A 19,689-nucleotide genomic window follows, 5' to 3' on the forward strand; every position below is an offset into this window, starting at 1 on the left:
TCTGACCTCAAGTCAACTCCCTACACACTGACTTCACTCTCCAGAGTATTAAACTGCTCGGACAACCCTGGACCTGACATTGTTCAGACCCCCAGCCTCTGCACAGACTGTTCCGTCTGCCTAGAAAGCCTTCACCCAACTTGTTTGCCTGTCGAACCCCCCTGCCTCCAGACACTCCTGGCTCCAACCCTGGCCCCAGCACAGCAAAGAGCATCTTCCTTCTGACATCTGGTGTCGCGTGCCCACACCTGCTCATATCAGGCCTGCCTCCTTCATACAACTGTGATCGCTGAGCCCCCAGCAGCGAGCCAAGGGCTCTGCACATAGCAGTGTTTCACACGTCTGAACTTCATTTTAAAATTGAATCCTGGACTTCCCTGGTGGTACAGTGGCTAAGAATCCACCTGCCAAGGCAGGGAACAGGGGTTAGATCCCAGGTCCGGGAAGATCCCACATGCCAAGGAGTAACGAAAGTCCACAGGCCACAACTGCTGAGCCTGTGCTCCTCAGCCTGTGAGCCACAGCGAGATTAGCCACCGCAATCAGGAGCCCGGGCACCGCAACTAGAGAAAACCTGCACACAGTAACGAAGACCCAGCACAACCAGAAATAATAAACAGAAAGCTAAAAAATAAATAAAAGAAAATTGAATCCTAGTGTTAAAACAATCTTTAAGATGGAGAGGCTGAAGCATGGGCAAGTATAGTCAATAGCTTGTAATAACCTATAATGGAAAAGATCTGAAAAAGAGTGTATATATAATGTATATATATTTGTGTGTGTGTATATATATATGTATACACACACATGCATGCACACACACACACACATAGCATTGGCCAAACAGTGTGTCCATATGGGAAACCTCAAATGAAGTTTTTGACCAACTCAATAAATCTGAATCATTTGCTATACACCTGAAGCATTATAAATCTACTATACTTCAACTTTTTAAAAAGATGAAAGGATTGAGTGTAGAGAAAAGCCCCCTATAGGTGTTAACAAAGAAGGAAGAATACAGGGGAGCCCAGAGTCCCTGCAGGACTCACTGTACCTCCTCCGTCTTCACCCTGAGTATCCCTGAGATCCCCCAGACCCTCGTCTGGGTGTTTTCTGGGCAGGCTCTTTCCTTTATTAATACCACCTTGCAGCCACAGACCCCTAAAAGATGGCAAGGAGAAGTTTATGCAGGTCCCCGAGCTGCCTCTCTTACAGACAAGAGATGTTCAACCATCACTCAGTGCAGGAAGTGATCCCAGTGTGTCCCCCAAAGCTGACGCCTCCTGGGTCTTGCTGGCTTCTCCATGGCTCAGAAGCCTAATGGGGACGGTGAGCAGTTCTCAATAAACTCTGAAATCTCTCTCCTAAGTATCACCCACTCCCCAGTCTTCTGAGATGCTACCCTGTCCCTCCTTTCTCTCCACTGACCTCTCTTCCAGTCCCTAACTCCCAAAGTGATCCTCCCAGCCCTGAATACATGCAAATGGAATTCAAGGAAATTAAACAGTCAGGCTCTCTCAGTACCTGTTCAGTTCACACAAAGAGTACCAATTTCCTGCTGATGGAAGTAATTACTCGGCTTTAAGATTTCCTCGTTTCTCTCCCTCCAAGAAGGACACAGCAAAACTGTCTTCCATGAGACGTTTGGGGGGTAGGGAGAAGAAACCTACCATATAATCTGTTTTAAATAAACTTTTTAAAGGCATATAGAACCAAAACACAAGAACACTGCAAACTTGCCCTTCCATGATTGCCTGATTCTCACTTTGTCTCATCAAAGTCTCAAAGGCTGTTCTTTAGTCAATGAACTTGACTCGAGGCCATGGAGTGAGCACAGACAACGAGGGTCACTGAGGCGGGGAGCCCAGGGCACTCAGGGAATGTGCTTACCTCCTCCACGCCAAGGATGGTGCCACCCTGTGGGGCTGAGAAGGACAACAGGTGGACAAGCCCAGGTTCCCGCCTCAAGGAGTAGGTGGAGGAGATAAGCAAGTGAAGAGTCGAGGACAGGGACATCCCTAGTGGTCCAGTGGTTAAGACTCCATGCTTCCACTGCAGAAGGCACGGGTTCCATCCCCGGCTGGGGAACTAAGACTCCACGTGCCACACAGTGTGGCCAATAAAATAAAATAATAAACATAAATATCTTAAATTATAATATCAATTAAAACAGACTTGTGGTTGCTGAGGAAGGGATGAAGAGGAGTGGACTGGGAGTCTGGGGTTGGTAGATCCAAGCTACTCCATGTAGAATGGATAAACACTAAAGTCTTAACGTGTAGGACAGGGAGCTGTATTTGATATCCTGTGATAAACCATAATGGAAAAGGAAACAAAAATGTGTATATTTGTACAGCTGAGTCACTATTTTGTACAACCGATTGGCCCAACATTGTAAATCAACTATAATTCGAGTTTAAAAAATTATTAAAGAAAGAGAAAGAAGAGTCAGTGACAATAAGATGACAGTGAGATGGCCGAGAGACTAAGGGGAAGGCGCAGCTAACTCTGGCTGGATGGCCCAGCCTTCAAACAAGAAGGAAACGTCCCCTCCAGGGACAGAAGCCCTCATGATGTGCTGGTATCTCAACCAGATCCTTTCTGTCATATGGGTGCAGCCACACCCCTGCTGCTCTGAATACTGACTGCAAAGTGCTCACAGCTGCCTTCTCCAGAGACTTGCTCTGGGCCGAAGCATCTGCCCTGTCCAGGAGTTTACAGCCTCGGGTCCCCACAGGGACAACCTGCAGCCAATGACTGACTGACCAAGGGGTATGAAACGCTGCCTCAAGAGTGAGGACTTTCCTGGTCGTCCAGTGGCCCAGGTTTGATCCCTGGTCAGGGGACTAGATCCCACATGCCACAGTAAGGCCAGGCACAGCTAAGTAAGTAAATATCTTCTAAAAAATAAAAAGCTCAGCAACCTAAGTACTCATCAGTAGGAGAATGGTTAAGTGAGTAATATTTACAGAGTGCAATACTTTAAAACAGTTCAAATTAATTAACTGCATCACCTGATTATGCAGATGAATATAAGAAACAATGTTCAGTGAAAAAAGATGCAAAAACATATATATTCATGGAAAATGTAAAAACATGCAAATCCAGAACCCTATATTTTTTGGTCATGGATATACATGCTTCCCTGGTGGCTTGGACGATAAAGAATCTGCCCACGGTGCAGGAGACCTGGGTTCGATTCCTGGGTCAGGAAGATCCCCTGGAGAAGAGCACGGCCACCTACTCCAGTATGCTTGCCTGGAGAATCCCATGGACAGAGGAGCCTGGCGGGCTACGGTCCATGAGGTCGCAAAGAGTCAGATACAACTGATCAACTGTCACATTCACATGTGTCTGTGGTAAAATTAAACACACAAACCTCAAGGCAGTGGCTATATTTCCAAGGGACAGTAATGAGAGAGGGTGTAGCTTGTGTTTCAATAATAGATTCAAAATATTGAAATTAAAAATAATATCTGAAACAGGGACTTCCCTGGCATCCCAGTGGTTAAGACCCTGCATTGCTAATGCAATGGGCATGGATCTGATCCGTCATCAGGGAACTGAGATCCCACATGCCGTGTGATGTGGCCAAAAGACATTAAAATAATAATAATAATATCTGAAGCAAAATTTTAAAAAAGGATGTGTTCAGAAGATGAAGCCACGTTCCTTCCTGTGACCTCCTCCCAGGTTGGCACCTCCAAGCACACTTTCCTATTCTTGCCTATAAAGATTATCAAAATTCAGTTCAGAGAGGAAGAAGAGAAGAAAATGTAGGAATCCTCTGTCTGCCTCTGGTGCTGGTTCCAAGACATTCACACAGAGATGACCCGAGAGCTACATCCTCCAGAATCCTGTCAGGGACCAAGCATGTACATCACCTGCTGAGGCACCAGAAAAGGAGGTGGATGCCTGGCTGCAAATACACCCTGAGTCTGTCATCGTGCAACTGTCAAGGGACCAACTCAGCTCCCTTGCAACCACTGACCTCATTTCCAGCAAAAGCTGTAGCTTGAGCCAGAAATCGCAGGACTGGGTCCTTGTTTCTCTTCCCAGACTCTGGGACCCTTTCAGATACACTTTATCTGCAGACTTCCAAGGACGAGGACAAGGTTATTAATTCATTGTTACTAAAAATCAGAATGAGGAGTCACAAGACATTTGATTCAGTAGCATACTCAGTAAATCTGAGACAAAAGTCTGGATCTTTGAAGAGATCTAATGTTATTAAATTAAACTCCAATGGGTTCACTTGGGAAAGTTCAAAAATAATTATTCTGGAGTTCTAAGAGTCAATATGGTCTCTGGTGTTTCCTGTAATTTTTTTCTCTGAGTTACTAAGAATTACTGAACTCTTCTAAGAGATTCTTAGCTAAGGCCATGATGGGAATCATTGTTCATCTGAGAGCAGTTAGCAAATAAATATAAGACCCTTCTTACTGTGCATTCAAACCCAAATTATTTAGAAAACAGTTTTACATAATAAATCTGAACTACTATATATGCCATGAAACAAAAGAAATAAGTAATCAAACAAAACAAAGAGCTTAGTAGGAGAAAATACATGGAACATGGACTTTAGATAAAATCAGTGGAAACAGCTTGCTGAAGAAATGACATTTAGCTGAGATTTAAAGGAATATAAGGAGCTAACCAAACAATGAGGGATGAGGAAAACCTTCCTAGATAGAATGAGCAGTTTGTTCAAGAGACTAAAAGACCAGTACAAGAACTTTCCTGGTGGTCCAGTGGCTAAGACTCTGTGCTCTCAATGCAGAGGACCCAGGTTTGATTCCTGATAGGGAACTAGATCCCACATGCCACAACTAAGACTGAAGATCCTGAGTGCCTCAACTAAGACCCAGTGCAGCCAAATAAACGAATTAATTAAAAAAAAAAAAAAAGATCAGTACAGCTAGACAGAGATGAGCAATGACGAGGGCCATGTGCAATAAGGCGCGTGAAGACAACAGAGGCCAGGGCAGGCAGGGCCTCGTGAGTCATTGGAAGGGGTCTGGATTTTATCATAGGGACAGAAGCAGTGGAAGGATTTAAAGCAGGATGAACAGGATCTTTCTTGTATTTTTTTTATAAGCGCAGTCTGATTGTTGGGTAAAGGACAGCAAGAAAGGAAGGGCCAGCTACGAGGTTTCTGCAATCATGCAGACAAGAAACGTTCACAATGTGGGTCGAGAAGATGGTATTCATCTATTTGATGGACATTAAGGTTGTTTCCATGTCTTGGCTAATTGTAAATACTGCTGCTATGAACACTGAGGTGCATGTATTTTTAAAGAAGGTGTGGTATGTATATATACATACAATGGATAATTACTCAGCCATAAAAAAAGAATGCAATTATTATTTGCAGCAATATTGATGAACTTAAAGATAATCACACTAAGTAAGTCAGAAAGAGAAAGAAAAACAAACGTCATGTGATATCACTTATATGTGGAATATTAAAAAATAATACAAATGAACTTATTTAGAAACACAAACAGACTCACAGACATGGAAAACAAACTTTTGGTTACCAAAGGGGCAAGGCAGGGGGATGGATAAGTTAAGAGCTTGGGATTAATATAGAGCCATTACTGTATATAAAATAGATAATCAACAAGGACCTACTGTGCTGCTACTATAGAGCAAGGGAACTATGCTCAATACTCTATAATAACCTATAATGCTCAGCTGGTAAAGAGTCTGTTTGCAATGCAGGAGACCCAGGTTCGATTCCTGGGTTGGGAAGATCCCCTGGAGAAGGAAATGGCAACCCACTCCAGTATTCTTGCCTGGAAAATCCCATGGACAGAGGAGCCTGGCGGGCTACAGTCTATGGGGTCTCAAGAGTCAGACACAACTGAGCAACTAAGCACACACACACATAATGGAAAGAATCTGAGAAAGAATATGTATAGCTGAATCAGTTTGCTGTATACCAGAAACTAACACAACATTGTGAATGAACTATACTGCAATTTTAAAAAAAAAAAAAAAAAGACAGTACTGGACTTCCCTGGGGGGCCAGTGGAAAAGAATCCACCTGCCAATGCAGAAGACACGGGTTTGATATCTGGTGGTCCAGGAAGATTCCATATGCCATGGGGCAACTGAGCCAGTGGACCGCAGTTACTGCAGCCCACATGCCTAGAGCCCGTGCTCCACAACTAGAGAAGCCCGCACTCTGCAGCTGAAGAGCAGACCCTGCTCACAGCTAGAGAAAACCCGTGGGAAGCAGCGAAGACCTGGCGCAGCAATGCCAGCACAAAATGGCATTTCCTATAGAAAAGGGTGACATCAGGCAAAAAACACAGAGAGGGGAGAAGACAGCCCAGACTACGCTGAGAAGAACCCCCAGCATCCTGTGGTCTGGAGGATTAAAGCAGACAGAGAAAAAGAGTAACTAACAGAGAAGGGTCTGCCAGGACCTGACCTGGTCTGTGCCACCACCCACCCCACTGAAAATGACGTGCCAAGGCCACCTAGGGCCTCTCTGCAGCCAAAGCCTAGGACCACCTTCACTGCCCACCATCTACAGACGCCATCACTGCTGGCTTCTGGAAACCCTCTCCTCTCTTGGCCTCCAGTAGGTTTTCAGCCGCAATTAACAACCACATCAAACCAAACAAAGCTCTCATCTCACAAAACAGGAAGCATCTCCAGAGGTGAGCCAGCCTTCAGGGCTGGTTGATTCATCACCTGATGAAGTCTTCAGGGACACAGGCTCCTCTGTTTCTCCGCTTTGCTGCTTACAGAACACCAGCCTCTGAAAGGAAGGGGAAAAGAGAGAAGAAAAGCAAATGGGTTTTCTGTTCAAAAACAAGTTAGAATCCTCAGATTTCTCCCCAGTTTCATTTGACTGTTCTCGAGAACAACGATTCTAAAATGCTTAGTCTCAGGACAACTAGTCTTCAAAATTATTGAGGACCCCAAAAAGATTTCATGAGAATTGCATATACTGATATTTATCATGTGAGAAATTAAAACCAAATCATTTAAAAATATTTATTTATCTTAAATAGTAGTAGTGGTAACAAACAGTAAATATACATTAACCCAAATAATATATTTTATGTAAATATAACTATATTTTCTAAATCAAAAAAAATCCTAAATGCAGCATTGCTTTACATTTTTCAAATCTGTTTAATAGTTGGCTTAATATAAGATAGTTGGTCTTCTATGTACTCTTCCATTCAACCTACTGCGATATCACATGTCACATAGCCTCTGGAAAACTTCACTGTATACTCATTAAAAAGCGAGAGTGCAAAAGGCAAATGAAGTGTTGGTATTATTAAGAAAGCTTTTTTTTTTTGGAGGCTAATTACTTTACAATTTTGTAGTGGTTTTTTGCCATACATTGACATGAATCCACCACGGGTGTACATGTGTTCCAATCCTGAACCCCCCTCCCACCTCCCTCCCCATCCCATCCCCCTGGGTCATCCCAGTGCACCAGCCCTGAGCGCCCTCTCTCACACATCAAACCTGGACTGGCGATCCGTTTCACATATAATTTACATGTTTCAACGTTACCCTCTCAAATCATCCCCCCCTTGCCTTCTCCCACAGAGTCCAAAGGACTGTTCTATACATCTGTGTCTCTTTTGCTGTCTCACATACAGGGTTATCGTTACCATCTTTCTAAATTCCATATGTATGCGTTAGTATACTGTATTGGTGTTTTTCTTTCTGGCTTACTTCACTCTGTATAATCGGCTCCAGTTTCATCCACTCATTAGAACGGACTCAAATGTATTATTTTTAATGGCTGAGTAATACTCCATGGTGTATATGTACCACAGCTTTCTTATCCACTCATCTGCTGGTGGGCATCTAGGTAGCTTCCATGCCCTGGCTATTATAAACAGTGTTGCAATGAACACTGGGGTACACGTGTCTCTTTCAATTCTGGTTTCCTCAGTGTGTATGCCCAGCAGCGGGATTGCTGGGTCATAAGGCTGTTCTATTTCCAGTTTTTTAAGGAATCTCCACACTGTTCTCCATAGTGGCTGTACTGGTTTGCATTCCCACCAACAGTGTAAGAGGGTTCCCTTTTCTCCCCTCCCTCTCCAGAATTTATTGCTTGTAGACTTTTGGATCACGGCCATTCTGACCAGCATGAGATGGTACCTCCTTGTGGTTTAGATTTGCATTTCTCTGATAATGAGTGATGTTGAGCATCTTTTCATGTGTTTGTTAGCCATCTGCATGTCTTCTTTGGAGAAATGTCTATTTAGTTCTTTGGCCCATTTTTTGATTGGGTCATTTATTTTTCTGGAATTGAGCTGCACGAGTTGCTTGTATATTTTTGAGATTAGTTGTTTGTCAGTTGCTTCATTTGCTATTATTTTCTCCCATTCTGAAGCCTGTCTTTTCACCTTGCTTATAGTTTCCTTTGTTGTGCAGAAGCTTTTAATTTTAATTAGGTCCCATTTGTTTATTTTTGCTTTTATCTTCAGTATTCTGGGAGGTGAGTCATAGAGGATTTTGCTGTGATGTACTCTCATCAGACAGTGTTTTGCCTATGTTCTCCTCTAGCAGTTTTATAGTTTCTGGTCTTACGTTTAGATATTTAATCCATTTTGAGTTTATTTTTGTATATGGTGTTAGAAAGTGTTCTAGTTTCATTTTTTTACAAATCGTTGACCAGTTTTCCCAGCATCACTTGTTAAAGAGATTGTCTTTTCTCCATTGTATATTCTTGCCTCCTTTTTTGAGGATAAGGTGACCATAGGTGCGTGGATTTATCTCTGGGCTTTCTATTTTATTCCATTGATCTATATTTCTGTCTTTGTGACAGTACCATACTGTCTTGATGACTGTGGCTCTGTAGAGCCTGAAGTCAGGCAGGGTGATTCCTCCAGTTCCATTCTTCTTTCTCAAGATTGCTTTGGCTATTTGAGGTTTTTTGTATTTCCATACAAATTGTGAAATTATTTGATCTAGTTCTGTGAAAAATACCATTGGTAGCTTGATAGGGATTGCATTGACTCTATAGATTGCTTTGGGTAGTACACTCATTTTCACTATATTGAAGAAAACAGTTTTAATCTTGCTGACCCCCTAAAAGGGTCTGAGTGACTCCTAAAGGCTCACAGACTATACTTTGAGAACCAGTGCTTTAAAGAAGGTAAAAGTGGTCTCCCTGGATTGGGGTACATCAAGGAAAATTGAGGGACAACTTAAACTGTACCAAAAATATGAGCATTAACTAAGAGAACCACACTGATTGTTAAAATTCCACTTTTCTTCCCTAGACTTATCCGCCTACCTCAGCTTCCAGAACTCTGTCAGGATAAATCCTTCAACCAGGAGACTAACACATGCCTGAGAAATCTAGCCAGCCTAATAGAAAAGGTGTAAAAATACTTACCCTGGAGAAAGGAATGGCTACCCACTCCAGTATTCTTGCCTGGGAAATCCCATGGACAGAGGAGCCTGGTGGGCTACAGTCCATGAGGTTGCAAAGAGTCGGACATGACTGAGGAGACTGAGCAGGCACTCAAAGATGCTCAGTAAAGAAGCTGCAGCACACGGATACAATGGGATACTACTCAGCCGTAAAAAGGAACGGATTTGAGTCAGTTCTAGAGGGGTGGATGAACCTAGAGCCTATTATACAGTGAGGTAAGTCAGAAAGAGAAGAACAAATACCATATATTAGTGCATATATGTGTAATCTAGGACTTCCTAGGTGGTGGTAGTGGTAAAGAACCCACCTGCCGATGCAGAAGACATAAGAGATGTGGGTTCAATCCCTGGGTCCGGAAGATCCCTTGGAGGAGGGCATGGCAACCCACGCCTGTATTCTTGCCTGGAGAATCCCATGGACAGAGGAGCCTGGTGGGCTACAGTCCATAGAGTCTCAAAGAGTTGGACATGACTGAAGCAACTCAGCATGCACACACATGGAATGTAGAAAAATGAGACTGCTGAACATATTTGCAGGGTAGGAATAGAGACAGAGGCATAGAGAACAGACTCAGGGACACAGCAGGCGAAGGAGAGGCTGGGGTGAACTGAAAGCAGCATTGATGTATATAAACTACCATATCTAAAGCAGATGCTAATAGCTAGTGGAAAGCTGCCATATAACACAGGGAACCCAGTTTGGTGCTCTGTAACATCCTAGAAGGGAGAGTTGGGGGTGGAGTGGGAGGGAGGCTCAAGAAGGAAGGGATATACATACAGGTATGACTGGTTTGAGTTGTTGTATGGCAGAAATCAACATGACTTTGTAAAGCAATTATTACCCAATTTTAAAAAATTTTTATTAAAAAAATCAAATATAAAGATACTGAGATCAGCAGTTACCCAGTGAAACAGTACCCGGTGAAGTACCCAGGCTTCACCCTACAGTGAAAGCCATGAAGAGCAACACAGAAGTCAGATGAGCTTTCTCATGTTCCTTTCAATGACTAACAGACAACCAAAGATAACAAGAAATTTGAGGAAACCTAAAATGAGTAATAAAAATTAAAACAAACATATTGGGTTGGGGGAGATTAGAGAAGCAGGGAGCATGCAGAAGATAAAACTTTTCTTTAAACTATCATTAATGTCTCAAAGAAAATGTATTTACCAAACAAGACCAAGATACCTTTTAAAATATTCAGAGACTCCAAAAAGGAGCCATTTAAAGAATAAAAATACGACAGTAGAAACTTAAAACCCACTAGAGGGAGTTTCCTGGCTGTCCAGTGGTTAAGAACCCACCTTGCAATTCAGGGGATTTGGGTTCAATCCCTGGTCAAAGGGATCCCATGTCTAAGACCCCACAAGCCACGGAGCAACTAAGCCCGTGCAACCCACAGCTACTGAGCCCATGCACCCCAACTAGAGAGTCTGTGCAGTGCAACGAAAGATCCTGAATGATGCAATGCAAATCTCACATGCTGGAATTAAGACCTGATACAGCCAAATCATGGAAAAAGGAAGAGAGTTCCAGAAAAACATCTACTTCTGCTTTATTGACTATGCCAAAGCCTTTGACTGTGTGGATCACAATAAGCTGTGGAAAATTCTGAAAGAGAAGGGCATACCAGACCACCTGACCTGCCTCTTGAGAAACCTATATGCAGGTCAGGAAGCAACAGTTCGAACTGGACATGGAACAACAGACTGGTTCCAAATAGGAAAAGGAGTACTTCAAGGCTGTATATTGTCACTCTGCTTATTTAACTTATATGCAGTGTACATCATGAGAAACGCTGGGCTGGAAGAAGCACAAGCTGGAACCAAGATTGCCGGGAGAAATATCAATAACCTCAGATATGCAGATGACACCACCCTTATGGCAGAAAGTGAAGAGGAACTAAAGAGCCTCTTGATGAAAGTGAAAGAGGAGAGTGAAAAAGTTGGCTTAAAGCTCAACATTCAGAAAACGAAGATCATGGCATCCAGTCCCATCACTTCATGGGAAATAGATGGGGAAACACTGGAAACAGTGTCAGACTTTGTTTTGGGGGGGGGGGGCCAAAATCACTGCAGATGATGACTGCAGCCATGAAATTAAAAGATGCTTACTCCTTGGAAGGAAAGTTAAGACCAACCTAGATAGCATATTCAAAAGCAGAGACATTACTTTGCCAACAAAGGTCCGTCTAGTCAAGGCTATGGTTTTTCCAGTGGTCATATATGGATGTGAGAACTGGACTGTGAAGAAAGCTGAGCACTGAAGAATTGATGCTTTTGAATTGTGGTGTTAGAGAAGACTCTTGAGAGTCCCTTGGACTGCAAGGAGATCCGACCAGTCCATCCTAAAGAAGATCAGTCCTGGCTGTTCTTGGGAAGGAATGATGCTAAAGCTGAAACTCCAATACTTAGGCCACCTCATGCGAAGAGTTGACTCATTGGAAAAGACTCTGATGCTGGGAGGGATTGGGGGCAGGAGGAGAAAGGGATGACAGAGGATGAGATGGCTAGATGGCATCACTGACTCGATGGACATGAGTTTGGGTGAACTCCGAGAGTTGGTGATGGACAGGGAGGCCTGGTGTGCTGCGATTCATGGGGTCGCAAAGAGTCGGACACGACTGAGCGACTGATCTGACTGACTGAACTGACAGCCAAATAAATAAATGTCTTTTAAAAACCACTAGAAGTGTTAGTAAGCAGAGCAAACATATAGAAAAGGGAAGATCCCCTGGAGAAGGAAATGGCAACCCACTCCAGTATTCCTACCTGGAGAATTCCATGGACAGAGGAGCCTGGTGGGCTGCAGTCTATGGGGTCACAAAGAGTTGGACACAACTGAGTGTCTAACACTTTCAAGAAGTTCAACTCCAAACAGCAGGCACTCTAGAGAGAAAACCTGTTTCCACACTGTTTTTCCATATTGAAAGACTCACAAAGTTCTCAGTGCAAGAGATAAAAATAGACCCACATTGAAACCCATCATTTTTATATTTCAGAACTGAGGACAAAGAGAGGATGCTAAAGTTCCTGAGCAGAAAAAAAAAAAATACACACACACACATACATACACACAGTACCAAAAATCAGAATAGTCCTGAACTTCTCAACAGCATCACTAGAAGGTAGAATTCAATAAGCAATGCTGTTGGATTGTAGGGAAATTATTTCCAACCAAGAATTTCATATCCAAACTTTTCATTAAATGTGAAAGTCCTATAAAGACATTTTCAGATATAGAACACTCACAGTGAAATTTCTGTCATTTCTCAGAAAGCTACAGGAGGATGTGTGTCACAAACACAAGAGGGTGTGCTTGCTTCAACAGCACATACACCAAAACTGGAGCAATACAGAGAAGAGTAGCCTGGTCCCTGTGCCAGGATGACATGCCAATTTATGATGCATTACATATATTTTATGCAATGGAATGTTGCTGCTGCTAAGTTGCCTCAGTCGTGTCCGACTCTGCGACCCCATAGACGGCAGCCCACCAGGCTTCCCCGTCCCTGGGATTCTCCAGGCAAGAACACTGGAGTGGGTTGCCATTTCCTTCGCCAATGCATGAAAATAAAATGTGAAAGTGAAGTCACTCAGTCGTGTCTGACTCTTAGCGACCCCATGGACTGCAGCCTACCAGGCTCCTCCATCCATGGATTTTCCAGGCAAGAGTACTGGAGTGGGGTGCCATTGCCTTCTCCGAATGGAATGTTACTTGGCTTTAAAAAAAAAACAAAAAGAATGCATTTGAGTGAGTCTTAATGAGGTGGATGAACCTAGAGCAAAGGAAGTCAGAAAGACAAATATAGTATATTAATTAACACAGGTGTGTGGAATCTAGAACGATGGTACTGATGAACCTATTTGCAGCAATGGAGATGCAGGCATAAGAGAACAGGCTTGTGGACACAGTGTGGGAGGGAGAGGACGGGCCGAATTCAGAGTAGGACAGACACATATACATTCCTATGTGTAAAACAGATAGCCAGCGGGGTCTACTCTGTGACAGAGGGAGTTCAACCCAGGGCTCTGTGACAACCTAGAGGGTGGGGAAGGGTGGGAGGTAGGAGGGAGATTCAAGAGGGAGGGCATATATGTATGTGGCTGATGTATGGCACATCATACATCATACATCCTGTTGATGTATGGCAGAAACCAGAACAATATAGTAAAGCAACAATCTTCAAAAAAATTTAAAAAAAAAAAAAAGAGAGAAAGAGTATCCCAAGAAAGAGGAAGAGGTAAAAACCCACAAATGCAGGAAAGAAGAGAAGAAAAGCCCCAGAGTGATGGTGAAGGGAGACCTTGGACGACAGCTGCCCTGGACAGCAACCATCTCAGTTTGGAGCAGGACAAAAACTGGAAGATATTTCTTTAAAAGAAAAATTAACAGAATGGCTAATGTGACTGAGCATTCAGAGAATAGTGTCACACACCACGGGAGGGCTTTAAGCTGAACTGGTGATAAACACGGAGAAAACCATGCCTGGCTAATGAGTGCCACATGCATGCGCGCTCAGCCACGTCTGACGCTTTGCAACCGCTTGACTGTGGCCCACCAGGCTCCTCTGTCCATGGCATTCTCCAGGCAAGAATCCTGGAGGGGGCTGCCATTTCCTCCTCCAGGGGATCTTCCCCACCCAGGGATCGAGTCCACGGCTCGCATGTCTCCTCCACTGCAGGTGGATTCTTCACCTCTGAGCCATCAGAGTTTTTCTAATGAGAAGGGTACACAGCTATAGAATTTAGATCAAACTAGTGAAATTAAACAATGCTCATATTTTATGACCCAACATTTCCACTTTGGGGGACATATCCCAGAGTAGGTCTCACTGGGGAGCATAGGTACAGTGTTGCTTATTGTAAATAATCTGAAACAAATTGGGTAGCCACCAACTGAGAAATAGATCATTGAAAAGTGAAAGTTGCTCAGTCGTGACTGACTCTTTGCGACCCCATGGATTATACAGCCCATGGAATTCTCCAGGCCAGAAAACTGGAGTGGGTATCCTTTCCCTTCTCCAGGGGATCTTCCCAACCCAGGGATCGAACCCAGGTCTCCTGCATTGCAGGAAGATTCTTAACCAGCTGAGCCACAAGGGAAGACCAGATCATTGAAAGGTGCAGGTATATATGATAGAATATTATGCGGCCAATATTATTAACACTATGTTAATTTCTAGTTAATGAAACTGAATAGATAACATACAGCAATATGAAGAAACCTCAAAAACCGAAGCTGAATGAAAAATTTAAAGAGAAACAAGATCAACTGCACAATACCACTAACAAAAATACTTTGAAATACAACAAACATGGATATGTGCATATAAATAGACATATGGAAAGTGGAATGGAATAATATAATCAGAAGATAAATACACAAAAATGGGAATATATGGAAGGTAGGGGAATTGGATTGGAAATGAGAGATAAGGTGGGAAAATAACATATTTTAAAATGTAAAAGACAGCAGCCACAGACCAGCAACGGTATAATAAATGGAGGAGAATGATCAATTCAACTTTGTGCACCCAAGATACAATCACATCAGCAAAGGTGCATACATCTACTTCACAAATATATCTCATCCAGTGCCATCCTCTCTACTCACTGCTCCAGCCACTTACGCCGATTTTCTATTCCTTGAACACCCCATGCTCATTACCACTCCAAAGCCTTTTTAGACTTCTGGTTTCATCTTCCTGTATTTTCCGCCCCTGGCTCTTTGTATGGTCAACCCTTTTTTACCTTTCAAGTCTCAATTCAGCATTTCACATCTCAGAGAGGACATCCTTTGCCCTTCAATGCAAACCCACCCCCTCAACCCTATTATTCCCTATCCAAAACAGCCTCCTTATTCCTTTAATATCAACTAGCAAAATGAAGTTTTCTTGTCTGCTTATTGCTTGCACTTCTCTGAGCATATTTATAATGTAAATTTCATGAGGGCAGAGATCTTGTCTACCCAATTACATCTATAACCCTTGGAGCTAGAATAGTGCCTGGCAAGTCATCAGTGCTCCATCATTTATTGGGAAAATTAAAAGGTCAATAAAGATGAGATCAGGAACTGAGAGGCCATGATGTTGGATGAGTCATCAATACAGACACTAAAGACACTAAGAATGAGGACGGTGTTCAGAGGAGGAATAACAGGGCCAGTCAGGTACCGAATTCTCCCATGATGAGGGAGAAAGGTGCAGCTGTCAGTGGATGATGCATCAGGAAGAAAGAAGAGCACTATCAGATGGCATGAGTTTCAGAGGAGCAGATTTTTGTGGGCAGAGTAGAAAGGCTTGTTCCAGCGCAGTGATGAGAAGGAAGGAGGACAATTACTCCACCTCCTGACCTCTGGGTTGGTAAGATGCAGGAGAAGGGACAGTCCCCATCTGAGACAACCCAGGCAGAACCAAGTTTCAAACAGAGAAAAGTCAAGCAGGAAAAGCCGGAGAAGACAAGGATGAGGTTCCCGGTGACAACAGGAAACGCAGGTTATGCTAGAGCAGTGGCAGACGCATTTGGAAAGGTGCATTTCCAAGGGTGCATTTGGAAACGTCTAGAGACATTTTTGGTTGTCATAACTGAGGGGGTATTACCAGCATCTAGTGAGTAGAGGCCAGGGCTGCTGCCAAACATGGACAGAACTGTCCTTCATAACAAAGAGTTACCCAACCCAAAAGGTCAACAGTGTCAGAAACCCTGGGCTGAGAAACCCAGGCACAGAGGATGAACAGAACCAGAGGGGATGAATGTCCAGTTGAGAGAATGCCAGGACACTCAGGCATTTAGTGGTCACTGAAGCAAACCAGGTGGGTGGCATGATGCGTCCTGATAGCTTCTGGCATGGGAATGCAAAACCACATCTGTTGCTGAAGTTGAATCTGCTTATCTAATGCGATGGCAGCTCCCCAAGGAATCTGCACGTAGCATGATGGAGATTACGGGCAGCAGATTCCCAAGACCAGCTCAGTGTAACCGAATGCACAGGTGACGTCTCAAGGACATTCGCCTTGACCCAGTGCCCAGGATGCTCAAGCTCTGAAAGTTTGTGTTGTCTTCTGAGGAACTCGGAAATCCCTGGAAAACGTTAACACGCAAGATGCCTTGGGCCCTCTTATTTGCCATATCACCTACTGGAATTTTCTTCGGTTACTTCTTTTCACAAAATGGCAAGATGGGAAGGTCATAGCAAGCTCCAGTTTAAAGTGACTTTTCTTAAAGGTGCATATCAGTTAAATCAGGACCTAGATAAGGAAGAGTGAAACAATGTGTAGGAAACCCTTCAGATATCAGGTGTTTGTTCAGGTATTTAACAGTCCTATAAGAAAAGGATTTGGAAACCTTAATAGCTGAGCAACATGAAGCCAAGCCTGAGTTTTGTAGTTTACACAACCAGCACAAATTTGTAGCTAGGATTCTAACTCAGGCCAGTGTGGCTTTAAAGCTTGTGGGATTTCTACTCTGATACGCAGTTCCCAGGAGAATCATGCCTTGCATATGCAGGCACGTTAGAAACACCGGGTGGATGGATGGGTGGATCAAGAGATTGATAATGGGCAAAGCACCTATATGGTTCATTCACTTTTTTCCCTCCTACCTCGTTTCCTAGTAGTGGTTTTTTGTTTACTTTGTTCTGTTTTGGCTTTTTTTTTTTTTTTTTTTTTTGAACATGATCCATTTCTTGATTACCCGTGGTAATAGAAGAGATAGATAATAGAAATAATCGAAAACAGAAGACAATCCCAAAATAATTTCTCTTTAGTCTGAGGACTCTGTTCATGCCCTTTCAAACAGCAGATCTACCAACCTAATTATATTTTACCTTGGCAAATATTAAAATTATTTTTCATTCCTTAAACACACACCAACCGGTGGTGAGTAAGGTAAAGTGAGACACAGCTGGATGGCAGAAAAAAGGCAAGTGGGGACACAAAACTTCAGAGCAGAAACTAAACAAGCTTTATTACCTTCAAGCGAGTGATGAGGAATTTACTTATAAGCCCAGAATGAGTCCTGTAAATGGAATAGGAAATAATGAGTCATTTCTCTCTGGATGTTTTTCTGCAGCTTCATCTGTAAAAAGATATTATTCAGAATCTCTTCAGAGAGATTTTGACTTGCCGGGGTCCTTCAAGGGGGTCTACCTTTGGGTGAGTACAGGGAATTATGAAAGAAGCAAAGTTGGTACAAGCTGTCTTCGTGGTCCTCCTGACCTCCGGGCATCAAGTCAGCCCCCCTCTGGTAATACTGTCCACTTTCTCTCCCATCAAGCTGTAAGTCAGAAGCCTCCCCACTTTTCTAATCGATGGGCCAGCAGAAGGTACTTAGATCCTGGAGACAAAGGCCGGAAGAGCTTCCTCTTTGTGGACAAGTGCTTGAGGGCCATGAAGGGGCGCTGCCAGTGAGGCGCAGAGGACGGGTAGTTCTCTGGGAAAACGGTGAGGCGCTCCCTCTAGAGAAAAGCTGAAGAGCATCATCTGGATTCTGAAAGCTGTTGTGCAGCCCAGCCAGCAGTGTGGTCCTTGCTCCATTTGCCTACACTGCCCTGGGGAACTCTCCCCACTCCTTTCCCACACCTCTGCCGAGGATACTGACAGTTCAACATCACATCACCGCCACGAGGCCATGCATCTCTGGCTTGTCCTCTGAACCAGGGAGGGAGAACAGGAACTGGCCCCTTTGGGGGCTGCTCAGGTCCAGGCCCAGGGCTTGAGTGTTGACGTCACCCTTTTCTTCCCCTGTAACATCTGCCCAGCCCCGGAGCCTGACCATGGGATGGGTTCAGGGAAGATTTGCTCGATGTCTGGTACAAATCTGGGTCTTGGCCTTGCAGAGTTAATCTCAGTTTGGGGATTGTTCAAATCCATGGCACAATGGGAATGAGCTGGCCAGACCCAGTGCAGGTAAGAGACAACTCCTCTCTCCCCCTGCTCCCTGGAGATGACACGGTCTGACACACCAGCTCACTTGCTCTCCAACTCATGGGAGAGGTGGAGACTTGCCAAGACCAAGCAGGAAATGATGAACACTCCAGTAGGGGAAGGCTGCTGGGGACCAAAGAGGCCATCCTGAGGAGGTTGGGGACTTCAAGGAGGCAAAAAGACAAGAGCGAGCACGCCAGAGGAGGTTCTGTCCGAATGGCACACACACCATTCCTTATCACATTCTTGTTCCGTTGATCAGCCTTTACCTTCAGGTTGAATAGGATCAGGGGGCATGCCACTGTTGGGGCCGCTCCTGCCTGCCTTCCAGACCTCTAGGGGCAGTAACTGCCTCTCGCCAAGCCCCCGGCCTCTAAGTGGTGTTGATGGGGGAACAGCAGCCTCTGTCACTCAGCCAAGATGAGATGCTCCAGCGAAGAAAAGATGATGGACAAAGATGTGGCCCCGACCTACCCTGGGGGCGGAGCCAGGAAGTGGGACCGGGCACCGCCTCCCCTGTTTTTGCACCTGGGTGGTAAGTCCCCTGTGTCACTAAATCGTTCATTTCCTCGAGATGGGAGATGGGTACACAACCCCTCTACCCTGCTGTTTCATTGGCTTCCTTCTTTTCTAAGGTTACCTCTTCTTTGGACTTACCTGGTGGTCCTGTGGCTAGGACTCTGTGTTCTGAATGCAAGGGGCCTGGTCAGGGAACTAGATCCCACATGCAGCAACTAAGACCCAGTGCAACCAAATAAATGATTAGTTTTTAAGTTTACCTCTTCACTTGGCTCCTAAGCTTGCCCTTTGCTCACAGCCCAACCTCACCAAACAACAGAGCACCGCCCAGGTGTCACTGCATGATAACAGAAGGACAGTGAGAGCCCCGGGTGTGACTCTGTGGGCAGCCGTGCATGCGGCAGGCGTGGGAGCCCAAAGAACCTGGAGTCCAGAGTCAGAAAACCTGCCTCCGAGTCTCCCCTTGACTGACTGCATGACCCTGGAAAACCCCTGTCCCCACTTCTTAGGTCTCGTTCCCTTATTTATAAACTGGAGATAATAATACCCATGAGCAGATGACATCCTGCATGCATCTGAAAGGCTGGGCTAAATTATAAAACCAATAAATAATGTATGAGGTCAGTTGCAAATGGCACCTCGGAGACAGAATGTTTCCTGCGCCAGCTGCAAAGAGAGAAACAAATTAGCTTCATTTGTACCCATGGTCTTAATTCAGAACACAAACAATCACATCAACAAAAAGAAGTATCTGAAGGTGGGGGCTGCAGGCACTCCACTTGGGATCCAGAAGAGAGGTTCAGAGAGGTGACAGCTGACA

General features: G+C 44.2%; 1 non-coding gene across 1 annotated transcript; it reads left to right on the plus strand.

Moving 5' to 3' along the window:
- Positions 1–12,738: 12,738 nt before the first annotated feature.
- Positions 12,739–12,845, plus strand: LOC128058111 (U6 spliceosomal RNA). The gene has a single exon (XR_008200402.1). It is a non-coding gene; the product is annotated as a U6 spliceosomal RNA (small nuclear RNA).
- Positions 12,846–19,689: the final 6,844 nt, after the last annotated feature.

This window comes from Budorcas taxicolor, chromosome 1 (assembly GCF_023091745.1).
Source record: "Budorcas taxicolor isolate Tak-1 chromosome 1, Takin1.1, whole genome shotgun sequence".
Classification (NCBI taxonomy): Eukaryota; Metazoa; Chordata; class Mammalia; order Artiodactyla; family Bovidae; genus Budorcas; species Budorcas taxicolor.